The 18,636-nt window shown below is 41.7% G+C and overlaps 1 protein-coding gene across 4 annotated transcripts in view; it reads right to left on the reverse strand.

Moving 5' to 3' along the window:
• PCDH11X (protocadherin 11 X-linked) overlaps positions 1-18,636 on the reverse strand; it is a 745,920-nt gene that overhangs the window by 475,127 nt on the left and 252,157 nt on the right. The window lies entirely within an intron of this gene.

The following is an 18,636-nucleotide window of genomic DNA, read 5'->3' on the forward strand; positions in this document are numbered from 1 at the left end:
TAATTTTAAAAATATTATTATCGTTATTTAAATAAAACCCACAAAGTGCTGGTTTTGACCTATAAGGCCTTAAACATCCCAGGATGACAATACCTAAGGGCTGCCTCTTCACGTATGAACTGATTTCAACCCTGAGTTTCATCATCTGAGTCTTTTCTTTAGGTGCCTCCCCTATGAGAGATGCAGAGGGTGGCAACATGAGAACAGCCCTTTTCTGCGTGGCTCTTCATTTCTAGAATTATCTCCCAGGAGGTTCGCCTGGTGCTTTCACTGCATATCTTTAGGCACCATGCCAAAACATATATTTATAACCAGGCCTTTGGCTGATTAACATTCTATGGAAATATACAAATTTAATAAATAAAATAAAAATAAGTTTCACAAAAAATTATTTCAAATCAATATTTGGAAATTTTGATTCTCTAGGCCACAAGAGTTGTCACTGCCATGGGGGGGGGGGGAAATCTTCCTCAGACGAAACTTAGGAACAGCCTGCTTCATCAGGTGCATGCCCCATCGAGTCCAGCAACCGATTTTCACAGAGGCCATCCAGATTCTTGTGGGAAGCTCATAAGCAGGATCTGAGCACAACAGCACTTTCCTGCCTGTAGTTTTCAGTAATTGCTGCAGAGTTTTGTGGAATTTTGAGAAAGCAACATTCTTGGAGGGGGGGAAAATGGGACACACACATTCCTAGACTGCTACCAGATTTTACCTATATAAAATGTTGTGGTGCGTGATCATATATTCAATGAAATCATATATCAGGGTAGTTTGATGGGGGTGGTGGTGGTGGAAGTATTTGTAACACTTGTTGTTGTTGTAATCATGTTGTCCACAGCAGAAAGATAGTTTCAATAATGTTATGACCCTGGGATTGGATTCCATTCTTCAGGATACAAGGTTGAGGATTCTTTGAGTCAGAGGGGAAATTACATACAAGTCCAAGCCCAATCATGGGAGAGAGATTTATCAAAGGTTACTAGCCATGAAGGCTAAGCTCTGCCTCTACAGCTAGCCATGAAGGCTAAGCTCTGTCTCTACAGTTGGTTGTAGCTTTGCTTCTCAATGCCAGTTGCTGGAAATGACAGGAGTAGTGAGTGCTCCTTCCCACAGGCATTTGGTTGGCCACTGTGAAAACAGGATGTGAGCTAGATGGGCTGTGCACCTGACCCAGCAAGCTCTTCTTACATTCTTAGGTTCAGTGCCCCTCCAGTCTAAAGTGTTCTTGCTATCTTCTGATACAGAGGACTCCAAAACTGAAGCCCAAGTACAATCAGCATCTCCAACACTAAGTCAGTGTAAAAGATTGCTGAAGCAGCCTGGGCCCGTTTAAATGAAGACATGCCTTTCGGTAGCTTACAATCTTGACAGAACTGATGTTACTTTATAAATTCTGGTCTGAGGCTTTCTGTTGAAGCAACATCATCATCAGAGCACTGCTCTCCAATACCAGTCAGCCTGAGCCCTGTCCAAGGTCCTGATTTGGATTAGGTCAGTGCTTGCATCAGGACATGGGCAATCAACGAAATCAGCATCCAAGAAGCTGACAGGGAATCCTATATAGTGTGAGTGCTGCATCCCTTCCACCCCTTGTTTTGTCAAAACCACAGAGGGAAGTTAAGCTAAACAGAGGTTCTCCTGACTGATAGCTGTGGCAATGAAGATTTTATTACACTGTGCAATACTCATCCCTCACACTGCTCTATGTTCTGTCAGCCTCAGTGCAGAAAACAGTCCTCAATCATGAACAGCTTGACTCAGTAAAAAACGATGGTGTTTGTCTCACAAGAGGATTTGTCAATTTTGACACATAGAACTGTTGAAATTTGTTTATACCCTCTAGGTTTCCTCTGCATCCTACTGTGTGCATTTTGTTACACCTATCTCATCTTCATCTTAATCACCACCATTTTATTTTTATGCTGCATTTCCATAGTTAAAAACATGTTCAAGGCAGCTTACAACATGAAAAGATTTACCTGATTATAAACATAACACAAATAGTCCAAAACAATAAATAAAACACATAAAAAGTACACAATTTCCTCATAAATCATAGTAAGATTTAAAAACAAATATGTAAACATATAATATCAATAACCACCACAACACACACACACATACACCCCCCCCCGAATGGCATATTAGTCAGTTTCCCTTACTGGCATCCATGGAATGTAGCTATTAATCTAAAATTGACCTCTTGGCAAAATAATAAAAGTGAGCTCCTTCTTTCTTGGTACTGTATATCACTGTACTTATAACCTGTAACCTGTAATCTTCCTTTTCTGCTCTTTGTTTCTCTTCCTAAATTTAGTCTTCCATCCTTCCTTCAACATTTACCCTGATAAGCACCAGTTATTAGCAGAGTCAGATAGGATGGACCTTATGTCAAGTCTCTCTAGCTCAATATCATCTACAATCAGGGCTGGGAACTTTTGGCCCTCCAGATATTGTTGTGCTCCAACTCCCATGAGCAGCTCCAGCAGCATGGCCATTGGTCAGGGATGATGGGAGTTGTAGTTCAGCAGTAGCGGGGCAGCGGGGCAAAGATTCCCCAGCCCTGGTCTACATGAATTTACTATTGCTTTCAGAAAAGAAATATTCCCAGTCCTAACTGGAGATGCCAATAATTGAACAATGGGATTTCTTGCATGAAAAGTATGTGCTTTACCACTGAGCTAGAGTTGTCCAGACTCATTAAAGGGCCCAGTAATCAGCATAACTATTATTGTCTTGGTTTCATTGCCCATGACTAGATCAGGCATTGTGAGAGTTAGGGCTGGCCTGTCCATGAGGTGGGCTGAGGAAGTCACTTCAGGCGGCTGAAGCCAAAGAAGTGGTGCCCCCACAAGTGCCCTGCCCACCCTGCTGCCTCTGCCACAGGTGGAGAAGTAGCAGTGGCAGGATCTGGCAAGATGAGATCTCACTGAAAGTCTCATGAGATCTCACTGAAATCATGTGAGATCTCACCAAAATCTCATGAGATCTCATGCACTCTATGAGACTTCTCATAATATGTCATCATTGCCACCACTTTGCAGGCACCGCCACACAACCCAGGTAAGGGAGGCTTCAGTAGCAAGGTAGTGGCACCTTCCCATTTCACCTTACATGGTGCTACAGGATGTGCTGCCCCTAGTGAAAGTACACCTAGTATCCTCTCTGGGTGCTCTGGGAATTTTATTCATTTATTGTATACTACTATTCTTGGTCCCTTCCAGACATGCCTTAACTCTGATCCTTAAGGAGACTTGATACGCCCAGTTGCCTGACTTGATCCAATAAACAGATACCAACCCTAGATTTTCTTCATTGTTTGTCATTTGTTTCTTGTTTCTTTTCATCTTCTTCCTTCTCTTTCTCCCTCATTAACACCCTTCCTCTCACAATGGCTCATTTTGTCTCCTTCTTTCTTACCTTCCTTGTTTCATTTCCTTGCTGCACTTAGTCCCTTCCTTCCTCCCTCCTGTGATGGCTACTACTTTAGTCCAGCCTTACTTTTGTTGGACTCCCCTGAGGTTCTCTGGCTCCTTTAGACTCAATCCTTTCCTGTCTTATTCAAACAAAAATCTTCTGCTAAAAGGTTTTAGTGGAGATGCTGAGGCTAACATTTCTGAAATAAGCTAATTTGAAGAAAAGCGTTGAAAGCTTTGATGGAAACGCAGACTTCAGGACTGAAGCCAGCTGAAAAGGGGGGGGAGCATCTGCTTGTCCTTACTGTAAGTGATATAAATCTCCATAGGGAGCAAGGAAACATCTGTGGTGCACAGAGATCTAGGGTCCTCTGAGTAAGGTCTTCTGCTACATACAATTTTAGAACTGGGATACTTTGGGATCTAAGCATCAGTTTGATTTTATATAATAATTTCCTATCCTAAATACACTTTTCAAGTTGCTGTGTAGCTTTGCTCATATATACATATCTCTAACAAAGCCTGAGACTTCTTTCTTTCATATTGACTGCAAAGAAGAGATCTTATGCCCAGTTTACACCTTGGATCCCAAAACCTGCTCTTGGCTTCACCAGAAATGGGAAGAAATCATTAACAGGAAAATGTCGTTTCTTATATTGCTACCCAAAGTAGCAGTTTTCTGGCAGCATGAAGTGTGAAATTGCCAGGAGTTATTTGTGAATCAGCAGTCCAAATGGTAATAGGGTTTGGAGCCTCAAGTTCAAGATGGAGTAAAGCCATCAGCCAGGCTGAGTCCAGAGATGAGCTATATTGAAGGAAAAGTTCTGGCTCTGGGGAACCAGCTGCTGTGAGGGGAAAAATGGCAACATGAGTTCACCTGGGCAGAATCTTCTCATTGGGAAATATACCATTCAGGACAACTATAGTTGTCCTTAAGTTCTTGATATTTTCATCAGGGTGACCGCATGTAGGAAGGAAGAGATTAACTCATTCTTCCCTGCTATGGTCCTGAGGAAATTCTTCTCTCAAGCTACTAACCCTGGGGAGAGGTTGCCCATTGGTGACCACAGACACTTTTCTTTCTTAGGTTGGTTAGGTGGGTGATTTTCATTGGAACCGCAGGGGAGTTAAACTAACTGCCTCATGTGATGCTGTCTCCATGTACTTAGAGGAGCTTTCAACCACCAACAAGTAAGGTCCAAACTAAACTAATCACATAAAATTGCATATTCTTTTAAACTGTCAATAGGTGTCATTGTAGAGGTGGAGGCAAGTTTTATCAAGTCACTCCAGTTTTGAATTAGCAGCACTAGTTAACTATTGGTTGACTGACTTAATTTAAAGTGCTATTACTAAGCTTTAAAACCCTGAAAGGTTAGGGGACAGATTATTTGAGAATCAATTACATTTATGTCAATCCACAGGAGCTGTGAGATCACCCTCAAGGGGCCACTTTGCCATCTCTCTCATGACAGAAATGTGTATATTAGGAGAAATGTTCACTAAATTGCAGGTGATTTTTTTCAAGAAAGAAAGAAAATTGTAAACCAATGAAGAAATGTCATAAACTGAATTTAAGATTGCCCTATTTGACTTAGTGGTCCCTAAGGACACTTTATTCCACCATATATTTTTAGTGATATTATAAGGCTGGCCCTTGTACACATTTTTAATCCATGCTAATTTTATTATTTAGAACTTGAATTTATTCTTTCAGTGCAAGAACAGCAGTAGTGTGTCAGACAATAGTGAATAAAGTTTCTTCAGTAACTGCTGGAAGACGTGTGTTTCACCAGTTTCCAAAAAGAAAATGACAATGACACTAGACATTCCTCAGTGGGGAGAGTATTTCTTTCAATTCAATTATTTATTTGTCTGCTTTCAACTTCTTTTAAAAATAAACTAAAATAAAATAAAAGCAGCTGAATAACCTGTGAACTTCTAAATGAATACATATCCCTGACCATTGTCCCAACTCCATATGGAGAACCACAACTTGGTCAACCCTGCCCTAAACACTTTGAGCATTTCATCTCACTTCATAGTTATGGCTATAGGGAGTAAGAAGTTGGGTATTGCAGTTTACAAACTGTTTCCCTGGATTCCTTATTGTGCCAACATTCAGACCACACCCTGAGTACACCTTCAGCCTGACAGCAGAGACAAGCTTTAAAAACACACTGATTTTATCACAGAGGAGAGGGAGAGAGGCTGGGACTAGGGACGGTCTTCAGATAATGAAGACAGAATTGAAGAAGAGCCTGCCTGAAAAATGTTGTGGTAACAATGACAAGGAAAAAGACAGATCTTCAAGATGTTGATATATGATGGCCAGAAATTCAGGAAGAGGAAAGAAAGGTGCTGACAAGGTAGAGGACTGGATGATTAGAGAGATTTATGGGTCATCAACACAAAGATGAGAGATTAAAAGGCTGTGGAACACCTAGGTGGTGAATTTGAAATAAAAGCAAAGGATGGTCAGAAGGAGGCAACACAGACAAGAGCAAGAGAGCAGATAGAGCTCAGAGCCATGACAACAGATAAGTGACTACTTAGATGAATGTGACATCTTGGTAAAAGTGGAATCTAAGGAAAGGAAATATCTTTTCACCATCCTCTCCCCTGTGCCCTGCGCAGAAAGTGTGAAGGTGTTTATACAGGCAAACAACACCTGTGCAAGTGTTTCAGTAGTCCCATGATATCTGATTTTCATATAATTTCCCCAAGCACATCAGAAATGTGGGGAACAAGCCACTCCCCTCATGTGTTTGCACTACACTGACCTTCCAGATCCTGTCTCACCCCCTCCATTTCCCCCCCTTTCAGTGCAATAATGCTGATGATGGGAGATCAGGTAAGGAAAAACACAGCTTGGCCTGCCCACATTGCCTTTATTAAATGTTGGAAAATACATGGTGTATATTCCATGCTGAAGTATTTCAGCATATAAAATATTGCATATTCAAACCCAGTTTGCCACAGACACATAAATGGGCCTAATTAGCCAAACGTGTGTTTTTCATCACAAGAAGTCATTAAACCTGTACTCACTATAATACAACCAAAGATATGAGAAGCTCATTTTCCTCTATTTGCGAACACTGCAATCGACAGTCCTGCTCATTTTGGAACACTCATTATTTTAATGAATGTGCAAGTCCCACAAACTGAAAGGCAAGTTCTGAGTTAGTCAACCTTGAAAGATAACTACCCCCCCCCCCAACATCACTACCTTTACTGGTCAGTAAGCAGAGGAATTTTGCAACACAACCTCAACTAACTCAGAGCAAAATCATTATTCAAGATCAGATCCAAGTGCTAGAATGATGACTTGTATCATTTTCGGGAAGGTTCATAAACTATATATGGTACTCTCATTCATATATTGCTTTAAATTATGGTTATTTGGTTCTGCATACTGCTGAAATCATGGCTGATCTGCTCCTGTCCAGATTCTGCTGCTGTCAAGAACAAGACTGTCTCTCCAGCCTCTCCAGAAGGATACCATGGTTGACAATACGATAAAAATATAATATTAATAATTATTATAAAATTATAGTTGACAATACAATGTACAGTAAAAGATATAAAACATAACTTGCAATAAACAGAAGGTGACAGATTACTCGCGAAGAGATTCATTTGTCCCTAATGTCTTGTGAAACTGGGGGAGAGATAAAGATGTAACTGTTTTTGCTGATATATTCAATGAAGTCCCACCAGACCACAATAAATGAGTCTGGCTTCACTTTCCTATTAAAACATTTTATGTACCAGGTAAGTTTTTCTTAAAGGGCTAAATTCCACATATTGTTCCACCAGTTTATAATATTGATACAAGATAAGGGTTTTGGGTTTTTTTTTTAGTTTTGAACTGTTGTACGACAAGAAACTATTAATAAAAGTATTAATAGATCCTTTGCCTTAATTTCTTCATTTACTCTATTATACAAAGAAATATAAGCCAAATCTGGTGAGAACTGTGTCTGTAGCAGTTTTTCTTTTTATTGTGTTTTTCTTTATTTGCAATGCATATAAATCATAAACAGTGATTCATATACAGCTATTTTCTTTCTTTTAAACCATAGTTCAGTTGCAAAATCAATAAACCATAATTGTAAATCCATAGTTGCAAAATGGACAAATATTCACACCTAAGCCATAGCTTAGTTGCAAAAATAACAAGGTAGCAAAACACAAATCACCCATCCCTAATCAAGGTGTGTGAACGAGTATCCATTTTTGGTAAGAGAAGCATATAGACACTTTCTGGAGAGCAATGGCATAGAAATTACTGTGATACTGAATAAATAGTTCATGGCATCCATAAGAACTATTTTATCTGCCAATATGCTTGGCACTTTAGTTGTGCTTCTTCAGTATGCCAGTTCAAACCCTTTCAAAGCAACAGAAGTAAAATTTACAGTTATATTTTGAGCTTCTGGAGTTGAGTCAACTTACCCCCATTCCTCGTCTGTTCTTTGCCACCCAGGTTTTAAATACTCCTTTGAGGGGTGGGGCAGGGTGCATTTAATCTGGACCAGAACACAAAATATAGCCAACCATCTGCAACTCTTTAGCTGTCCCTTTCCTGATGAAATATATTTATAAGAGGCAGATTTGTCCTGGGGATTTATTTTTTTAGGGGAATGCAATGCATGGGAAACAAAGAGAGACCTTCCAGAAATAAAGGAACCTTTAATTTCATCTGTCAAATATTTCAATCTCTCTATATAAAAACAGGACATTTAATAGGTACATTCAGTTCTAGAAGAGAGAATACACAGAGAAATGAAAAATGTTAATACTTTTATTGGCTTTGATTAGTCTTGACTAGAAACTGAAAGCTCAATTTCAAGAAAGATTAAAAAGCTCTGGGTCCTGAGAGATCACCATGGATTCAAAAGCATGGGAATAGGGATGTTGTCATTCTTATTTTTCCCTGCCAAAGTTAATTGACCTATAACATAAATGCTAAGGAACTAACATTCTCCACAAGTCAATTGTCTGGGAATTAGGAACCTTTACTACCAGAGATCAGATGGCTTCTTTTCAAATACTCTCTTTCCATTATAATGTAAGTAATTCTACTCCAAGTGAACTTTATGTGCCAGGACTTCATAGTTCATTGGGATGTGCTGCAGAAAGAAAAGGCACTGGGGGTAAATCAAGAATGGCATTAGCTCCTTAGGGGACTAGGATGTGAAGGAAGCAGGAGAGTGCATAAACAAAAGAAGAGAGAGAAAGTGTGAGAACGGTTTCCCTGTTTTATATCAGTGGCCCCAGCATTTATCCCGAGTGGGTGTCAGAGATCCAATTGTTGTGGAAACTTCCAGTCTTATGGATGGGATGCCTGGGTCCAAAGATACTCAAATTCATTGGTGGTGTTGGGAGCTGTTGAAGGTGTGTGCTGCTCCCCCTGTTCCTTCTCCAAGGAAAACTCGAGTTTCTAGTTTGGGGAAGGGCTAAACGCTGACAAAATCCACACGTATCAGGCCAGGCTTCTACATGTTTGCTCAGCATGCTCACCACAGTGTGTGTGCCACCACTATGTGGTGTGCAGAATAAGCCCCATCCATCTTCACAGCCATGGCACTACAGAGGACAGCAGGCTTCATCCTAGCAGTTGTGCAGAGATCCATACCATGACCACCATTGCCCTAACACCATTTCAAAGGTTTGGAGTACAGGAAAGGGTGGTTTGGGCTGTTCAGTGCTCCTAAAGCACAATCCTACTCCTACACTTTACTAATTTGGGGAGGGGGAATAGTTATGTGGGACTTCTTCTGCCACACAGCCTCCAAACCAGGAAGTTGAGGGGCACAGGTTCTGACAGCCACAATTTTGGTTGTGGTTACCAAGAAGGCTAAAGTTGCAGACCCATCTTTCGAAATCATATCTCAGATGTCCAAGGCCAGAGCAAAGATGTTTTTATTGGGACCAACCCTATGCCTGTGACTGTGATTTGTTTTAACTTGTTTTAATTTGTAATCAAACACCATGCAGCACCAGGTTAAAATTCTCAGACTGTACTTTAACACGCAAGGAAATATTTTATACAAGGTTGGCAAAATGTTTTGTGTGTGAATGTTTTGCACAGAGTTGTGAAACCGCACATATTTGTTGCTTGCTGAATATTTCTATCTTGAATTTCCTCCGGGGAACTCAAGACTGTTTATACTGCCTTCTCCTTCCCCTTTTAATCTTCAAACCAACCTGTTAGATATGCTAAAGTGAGAGTTGGTAGTTCAGACACCAAAGTTGTGAAACTGCACAAACTTAAGAGTATTTTTGCTTGCTGTTTATCAAGGTTGGCAAACTTTTCGTATGTTTGGGTATTTTGCTGTAAATACCAGTACTATGACTCATTGCAATCAAAGCAAGGATGCAGTTTTTCTCACTTTCTTTGCAAGATCTATGAACGGCATGGCATAAACATAAAAAAGAGCTGCTGTATCACACCAATGGCCCATCTAGTCCAGCTTCCTGTTCTCACGGTGGCCAAGCCTGATGCCTAGGAGAAACCTGCAACCAGGACTTGAGCACAAGATCACTCTAGTATTCAGAAACATTGCTGCATCTGACCTTGGAGTCACAGCATAACCATTGTGGCTAGCAGCTACTGATAGTCTTATCCTCCATGCATTTGTCCAACCCTCTCTGAAAGATGGCCAAGTTGGTGGCCATCCCTTTCTCCTGCGGGAGTGTGTTCCATAATTCAACCCTTTATTTTTTTCAACAGCCCTGTGAGGTAGACTAGGTTATGTTTATGTATGTAAGCAACAGTTCTTGTTAACTGGCTGTGTGAGGGGGAGGGGGGAGGCTCAATCAGCATACAGTGTACTGAATTCAGGAAGTCCTGTTGGCATCCTTGGTTGGCAGAAAGCAGGGATGAGGAACTTCAATGTGGACCTGCAGCCTTCTCTATCTTGCTGTCTGGCCTATTTCATGGCTACGCCCCCACCCCAGACCATGCTTCTCATGTACTTTGTTCTACCCATTTGTCTCACTGGAACGCATTCTTGACTATTAATGTGCTTCTTGCTTGCCTGGATGTGTGTGAGGGTGTAGAAACCCCTGGTTTTTTGAGAGGCTGGAATGTAGCTGACTATACAAAAGTAACAGATGCATCTGTGGCTCTGCCTGCTTCTGCTTGTGGTCCCACCCACCAGTGGAATGTAGTCCTTGGAAAGCTGTCTATGAGGAGATGAAGCCCTCAATGAAAAATGTTCCCCAGCCATGTATGCTAGTAGTTCCTTGTCAACTTGGCAGAACCACTGATAACCTTCTCTTATTGTTCCTTGCTGCTGCTGCTGTTCTTATTTGCCTGGCCCCTGGATTATTTCCTACAGCCTTTATCTATGTCTTCCTAGTCTTCTAAACCACAGGTCCCCTGGATTTAGACCAGACATCACCTCTGGTTTACTTCTCTGTCCTATGGATCAATGGATGCATATTATCACATTGCTCGTATTGAACCCCTGCAAAGGCCTCATCCTTATACTGCCAGTAGCAGTGTTTCAGCAAGGCATCCATTAACTAGTTAACCAATGAATCCCGTAATCAGTGGCAAACACAGTACAAAAAAGGGGGAGAGAATAGTCTAAGCCAAAGTTCATATTCAGAATTTACTAAAGCATTGATTAAGCATGCTAATATATGGCAAGAGCATTTGCGAGCTTCTCTAATTAACAGGGAAATGCTCTTAATAACATGCATCAAGTGTTTTCATCCAGATCACAAGCAATTTGCTTCTTTGAGGGGGGAGGGTGAGAAAAACTGAGCAGCTCTTGTTACACTTTAAGACAATGCCTTCATTCATACAATTAATCAGATGTGATGCTGCAATAGGAAGTTGTTCTTTGTTATGAACCATATCAGCCTATGTCGTAATTGGCAACATATTCAGTGACAAGGTCATATTAAAACTATACTGGCCCATCTGCATTATCTGCTATTTTGCCACTGATTGACTGTATCTATATACCACTTCAGGAGGTAATGTCACAAGCTCCTTGGCCTGGACAGCCTTACTTCCCTTAGCACAGATAGATCTTACATAGCCCCATGGAAGGGAGGGGAAAGGGTTATCTCTTGGCTAGCTAAAGGTATTGGTTATGGGACAGAGAGTTTGCCATCAAAATTCTGCAGCTTTCCAGAGAGAACCACACTTAGCATTTATATGCAAAATATCACCTCACCACTGCCACCCATGCTTTAAAAATGTTTTTTTTATATGTGCTGCTGACTTGTATCTTGTAGCATCACCACTGTGTTTTTGCTTTATGTAGTAATGCATTTTTTAAATGTTCAAAGCCAGTGTTGACACATGACACGATCAAGGAGCCACTAGGTCCACAAACCACTAGGTCCCCAAACTTTATGAGGCCCCACTTCTAATACCTCACCTGTAGTCCCCATTTGCATTCTGATCTGGCAGGTTGCAAGTTCTGGAACAGTCTCCCATTTAATTTCCCACAATTTCCCTAATGTAGCATCACACTGGGACCTGGCACTAATCCTAACAGTGCTGCTTGCTGTTACCACTGCTAGGTCAACATGTCTGTCAGATAGAAGCAGAGGCACTGACACAGAAGACAGGTACCAGAGGGAACTTTGCAAGGCCCTTGGCAAAGCACTTTGGGTGCCTTTACAGAAAAGTGGTATATACATGAAGTGAATAAATCTATAGGGTGTCCCCTTCCCTCCGCAGCCTACATATATTCAGAGCATGTGGCAGGAAGGTGTATAAAAATAAATAAAATTTGCATCAGATTTATTTCTTAGCCCAAATCCACACTAAACACACACACACACACACACACACACACACACACACACACACACACACACCAACCTACAACTTCAGCCAGGCAACTTTGTTTGGAAATACTGTACTAAAAAGAAAAGGGAAAGTACACACTCACACCCCAGTTCAGCAGCCTCTGTTTCACAGTCAGGCTTCTGCTAGCAAATCTGCAGATCAGGGCCAAAAAAAAAAAAAGTGTCACTTAAAAGGATAATGCTTCGAGTCAAGAAGACAAATAGCCCACTAAAGGTGAGGCAGCTCAGTCCTCAAGAAGTAACAGCTGTGTTATCATTACAGACAAAGCTCTCATGATCATACACCACTTGTATCAAAATTTCAGCCACCTTCCTCCTGCCGAACAATTTATCTTCCAGGCTGGATTCATTATCCTTGCAAGTGACAAGCCTTCTGCAGCTAGGATCACTCTGCCTCTTGGGGTTTTCTATATGGAAAAATACCTTTTAAAGGCCACCAGCTGAAAGCCAGAAGACTTCACCGCCCCCCCCCCCCGCCAAGTGCTCCCATCTCATATCCCTTTCCCCTCCCACTCTCCACCCTCCACCCATCTTTTGCACACCAAGTCTTTCCAAAATCACGGTCCCTTAATCCTTCTCAAATTTGGTTTTCCGGCAAGAAAGATCGAGTGAGCAGTGTAGTCTAGGTGAATTGTTCCCACCCCCACCCCCCGGCAAAAAACAAAAAACAAAAACCACCCCAAAAACTTCTTTAAAGTATGCTAAATGGAAAGCCTTTGTTTTGCTACCATCACCTCTGGCAATTGTAAATGAAGTTGAGACAACCTTTGAAGGAAAAGATGAAGAAAAGATCCTCCAGGTGAAAAATCAGATAGGAAACAAACAAAAATCCTCTCTGACTTCATTTGAAATATGTGTTTTGTTCAGCAGTTACCTTACTGTTCTCTAAAATGATAAAATAAGTTTCCCCATTCTCCTGGTTCCAGTTACTAAAGTTAACACAGAGATACATTTAATGTATTTATCTGAATGCAGATGAACCCACTTCTTTATAATAAATGCACTTCTCAATCTACTGACATTTACTTTCTACATTATTCTTTACTTGCACTGCACCTGACTTATATGATATCCAGGTATAGGGCTTAGGGTGAATTGCCTTGTGGGCCAAATTAGACATGTGAGGTTCTCCACTACTGTTCTATATTAAAATGTTGTAAGCTTGTTCTCTAGTGTTTGCACATTACACAGGCACAAGCAGTTTCTACACAGGTATAAGTGCTTTTGTGAAAGAGTGTACACTTTTTCATTTGTACAGCTCAGCTTTCATGGTTGTACACATGTTACACTGAATGAAAGTATAAGCTATCCCTACACAAGTGTCTCTGTGAAAAAGTGAACACTTGTGGACAGAGTCACCAACTTGCACACATGTGATGTCACACGTGTGATGTCACACTTACAACGCTTGATGTTGCATCACATTTCGGGAGGAGCCAGGAACCAAATGTGGTGGATGGTGGCTCCTCCTCTCTTATGTTGGGCCAGGAGGTGGTGGTGGTGGAGGAGGAGGCTCTCGCTCCCGGCTTCCCACTGGTGGCAGAAGTGGGATGTATGTCAAGGGCTGGCAGGTGCGGAGACACCCATGCTTTGGGGTTGAGGAGGGGAAGGGAGATGTAGGTGAGGCTGGGTGGCAGCAGCAGCTGTAGCAATGGTCATCACTCTTCCGAAGCCACCTTCTCATGGCCCTGTCAGCCACCTGCCTCAGCTGCAAGGGAAACACGGGAGAGGGGAAGCACCCACAAGGTGCCAATGGATAGAAACTGCCACAAGGTGCCAATGGATAGAAACTGCCTTCTTTCCCCCATATATATATATATATATATATATATATATATATATATATATAATATCACAGCGGCCAACCAATGGATATTCCACACATGTTTGTGCACGGGGCCCCACCTCAAAATGTAAACAGCATACAAGATATCAATACACAATTTAAAACTTTAGAAGTGCAAATAGCATTTCAAACAGACAGCTCATTAAAACAACATGCAAAAAACCCCCAAACAAGTAAACTCACTCTCTATATGTGTGTAGTATTTGTGGAAGAGAAAAGCATATTAATGTATTGGAGAGAAGGAAGGGTGCACATTCACGGAGCATGACAAGAGATGCGACTGCGAGCAAGAGCCAGCCAGCATGCAAAGCCCCCTTCCCTCCTTGGCTCACTCCCAGCCCCTACTCCCAAGCCCCAATAGAGCTCTTATGACATACCCTCCAACATTTCTCCGATGAAAATAGAGACGTCCTATGCTAGTAGAAGTAGTAGTAGTACCCCACCCATCTGACTGGGTTGCCCCAGCCACTCTGGGTGGCTTCCAACATATATAAAAACATAATAAAACTATACAGGGCTGCCTTCAGCTGTTTTCTGAAGGTTGTATAGTTACTTATCTCCTTGGCTCAGGGGTCACATAACTCCACACCCTCCAATGAAAACAGGGACGTCCTACTATACCCACCAACATTTCTACAATGAAAATACGGTGTCTATAGCAGGACATTCTAGGATAAAATCAGAAACTGGGACAGCTTCTGTAAATCCTGGACTGTTCCTGGAAAATGGGGATGGGGCAGAGAGGAAAGGGAACTGAACAGAGTGAGCAAGTGCCAGGTGGCAACAGTGTTCCTGGCACTTTTATAATTGAGATATACAGTTATGCACTCACTGACCATAAAAGATGAATGCCTCTAGTGCATGTTCTTAGAGTAATGTGTGAATATCCCTATTATATACATATGTAGGGCCTATACACTCACCGAATATCACATTTGAATCACTGTATGAGTGTACAGTTAAATTATCTGTGCACACAGGCCTCAATCCATCCTCAATCCTTCAAACTGAGACATTGAGGTCCAGCTCTGAGGACCTTCTGGTGGTTCCCTCACTGTGAGAAGTGAAGTTATGGGGAACCAGGCAGAAGACCTTCTCTGTTTCCCACCACAAATTTAATTTCTAGAGACTTAGAGAAGGAAGCTGAACTCTGCAGGGTGGCAGTGCTAACAAATCACACCAATGAAGATCCTCAAATGCAAAAAACAAACAAACAAACAAACAAAAATACCAACAACCCAAGATCACAAGGCATAGGCAGTGATTTGTCAGGGACAAGCATCAGAAATGCAGTGTTCTCGTACATTGTCTCAGGTATATCAGCTCATGCAACACCTTTGAATTCTGCAATCCAAAGTTGAGAGAGGCTGCTGGTGATCAACTTTTCCAGAAACAGTATTTCTAGCCGTTGAGTCAAGGGCTGTAGAAAAGGCTCAGAGCTGAGTGGTAGAATGCTCTCTCTCTCTCTCTCTCTCTCTCTCTCTCTCTCTCTCTCTCTCTCTCTCAAAATCCATTCCTTTGAGGCCTCCTATATATTTTGCCTACTGTCATGGTGTTCCTGTTTTTAACATATGCTGATCTGATCTCCTTAAGGTGCAATAGTGAAAAATAAATTGTTTTTAAATGATAAGTATGTTTTGCATGCAAAAGGTTCCAGGTGCAATTGCTAGCACCTCCGGTTAGGGTTGGAAAACACTCCTGTTTGAAACCCTGTATTGCTGCTGCCAATCAGCATGGATTAGAATAGGAATCTGCATTCCTGATGTTCCTGGGCTCAAGCTCAAGTGTTGCAGGCCAACAATATCAGGAAGGCAACAGATTCCCCACCCTTAATGTAGACAACACTGAGCTAGACAGACCAATGGTCTGACTTGGTATAAGGCAGCTTCCAAGGTTGGCTGGGAAAGCTGTAGTATATGCCTTTTCTTTTCTTCTTTTAAGAAAGGAAAAAAGAAATGAATCCTTGTGGGCTGTCATTTAGCAGGCAGGGAAATGATGATTTTAAAAGAACAATTCATCATTGTCCAAGCTGCAAGCATTTTCTTTAGAGTATTTGCTTTGGCCTTCATTTCATAGCACAAGTGTTTGGCTTCGGATGCCAAGCTGACATGTGAAAGCGTTTGTAAAAATGTTGTCCCCAGGCTGCTTTCCAGATTCAACTAAACCCTTGCATAATTAAACTGTCCTTTCTAATAGTGGCCACTTGTTTGATCAACATATATATGCATATATATATATATCTATATCTATATATATATATATAGATATATATATAATCACATACATACGCTAAAACAATGTGTATCCCTCTGGGTTAGAATGCAGAAGTTGATATTATGTAATCAAGTTCTCCTGGTTTCTAATTAAACAACCCCTTGTTTCAGACTCCAAATTTCCCTCCCTGGGATAATCTAGTAAGTTGCTGTTTAAATAAGGCAAAAGATTCTGGTCCAAAGGGTTGGCATTTGAGTGTGGCATCCACTCTCCCTTTTTATAAGGGGTGTTTAGATTTACACAGATGGTGGTCTGAGGCGGCCTGGCAGGGCAGCAGCTGCATTGTGTGTGGGGAGTGTCCCAAATTTGGGTTGGGAAAAATTGGAGGGTGTGCCCTCCATGTTACAGTCTAAATCCATACTGGGTTGAGTGGTGGTGCTGAATACCTGTATTAAAACAACCACCACAAATCTGCCCTGAAAAGGCACACCTATGTAGCTAATGTAAAGTGTAGTCCGTTTCTTAGAAGACTGAGGTACACATATATTGTTGACTATTTAATGGTCTCCTTTATACACTGCTTTTTCTACCAAGGTACTCATGGTGTGTGTGTGTGTGTGTGTGTGTGTGAGAGAGAGAGAGAGAGAGAGAGAGAGAGAGAGAGAGAGAGAGAACATTGAAGTTTGAAATAATGGCCAACAGACCTGTTGCAAAAGTACTCTATAAGAGAAATGACACAAACCTGCATCTCAATTGTCCCTTATTCCTCCTCACCAATGACATTGTCTCACCCTAACTCACTTTCTGTCTTATTTTGCATCCCGGGGAAATGTTGGATCTCTAGAAGCTGAATTTCTATGTCAGGGCAGTGGGATGGGGTGGGGAAGAGCTGCTTCTTTTTACTCCAGTGCCATTCCATGCACTGAAAAATTCCAGTTTTGAAAAATGTTTGCCAAATTGGTTTGGGAGTTATGTGTGTTATGTGTGTGTGTGTGTGTGTTTTGATAAATTGTTATAGCTTCTTTAATGTACTGCAGGCAGAGAAAAGACTTCAGGAATGGGTAATGGAAGAGTGACGGGATCACAGATCAAGGCATGATTATTGCTGTGAGAAAGGGGATGCCCCTAAGAATGCCCCTGTTGTCTGTATGAAATGCTGGAGGATGTGGACAAATTGGGAAGAAAAAGGGAATGAGGGTAGAACAGCAAAATATGCAAATATAAGGTATCAACTCTTTAATGATGCCTTATGCTAAAACTGTGTAATGAACATGCTGGAAGGGTGCTTGCTAAACAGAAACAGGCCACAGCCAGGGGCAGATCTACTATGAAACTAAAGAAGCTTAAGCTTCAGGGCCCCTAATATCGGGGGGGGGGCAGAAACTATTTTAGTCCACATTGCGTAAAACATTTGGGTCTAGTAGACCAGATTTGAATCACTCAACTCAAATTGATCATTTGTTATTGTTGTATATATTCCAACAGTAGCAAAGTTTGAGAATCAGTAACACAGATGTTGTACAGCAATTTTAAGCAAAATTGGAGTAGTTCTTTTTTAAAAATTGTGGTGATCTGTCATGGAACAACCCCATTGAAGAAGATAAGAGTGGTTACCCAGACCACATTGCTGGTTGCAAAGGGCCCCCCATGACAGCTTAAGGTTCAGGGCACCCAAAATGTAGGTCTGCCACTGGTCACAGCTGAACTTAATGGGGAAGGCATCTCTGTCTCACAACTCCCACTGACTGCCTGATTGATTAAGCCAGATTGTTGAAGATGAAGATGGAAATGGGTGGGTAGGTTCCAGCTCCTTCCAGCTAAGGCAATGGATGGAGGCCCACTGTCTCATTTTTCTCTCTCCTGCAGACAGGTGGAATAACCATGAATGGAGACAATCCTGGTAGAGAAAGTCTCTCCCAAACAATGGAGGAGGACCCACTATATCACTGTTTATGAGGATTTCCCTGTCCCTGCATCTTAATACATGCCAGTTGAGAATACTGATTTAGATTTTAACTAGCAGCCTTGTACCGGGCATTGCTCAGGAATTATAAGAAACCAAAAAAACAGTGCAGTTTTGAAATGTTCAGTCTGCCATATTGATTCAAAATAAATGCTTACCTAGTCCTGGGGTGGGTGGTGGTTGTTGCCCGTTGTGGCAGGCCCCAAACCCCAGGGAGCAAGGCTGGGCAAGAAGGCTGGCAGTTGGGAACCCCCAGGCCGGCCACTTGGAGTGGTGGGCTTTCCCGCCATCCAGATATTTGAATTCTGGCCGATCCGGACAGGCTGAGTGGGTGGGGCTTGGGAGTGGAC

The sequence above is a fragment of the Podarcis bocagei genome, assembly GCF_964188305.1.
Source record: "Podarcis bocagei genome assembly, chromosome: Z".
Lineage (NCBI taxonomy): Eukaryota > Metazoa > Chordata > Lepidosauria > Squamata > Lacertidae > Podarcis > Podarcis bocagei.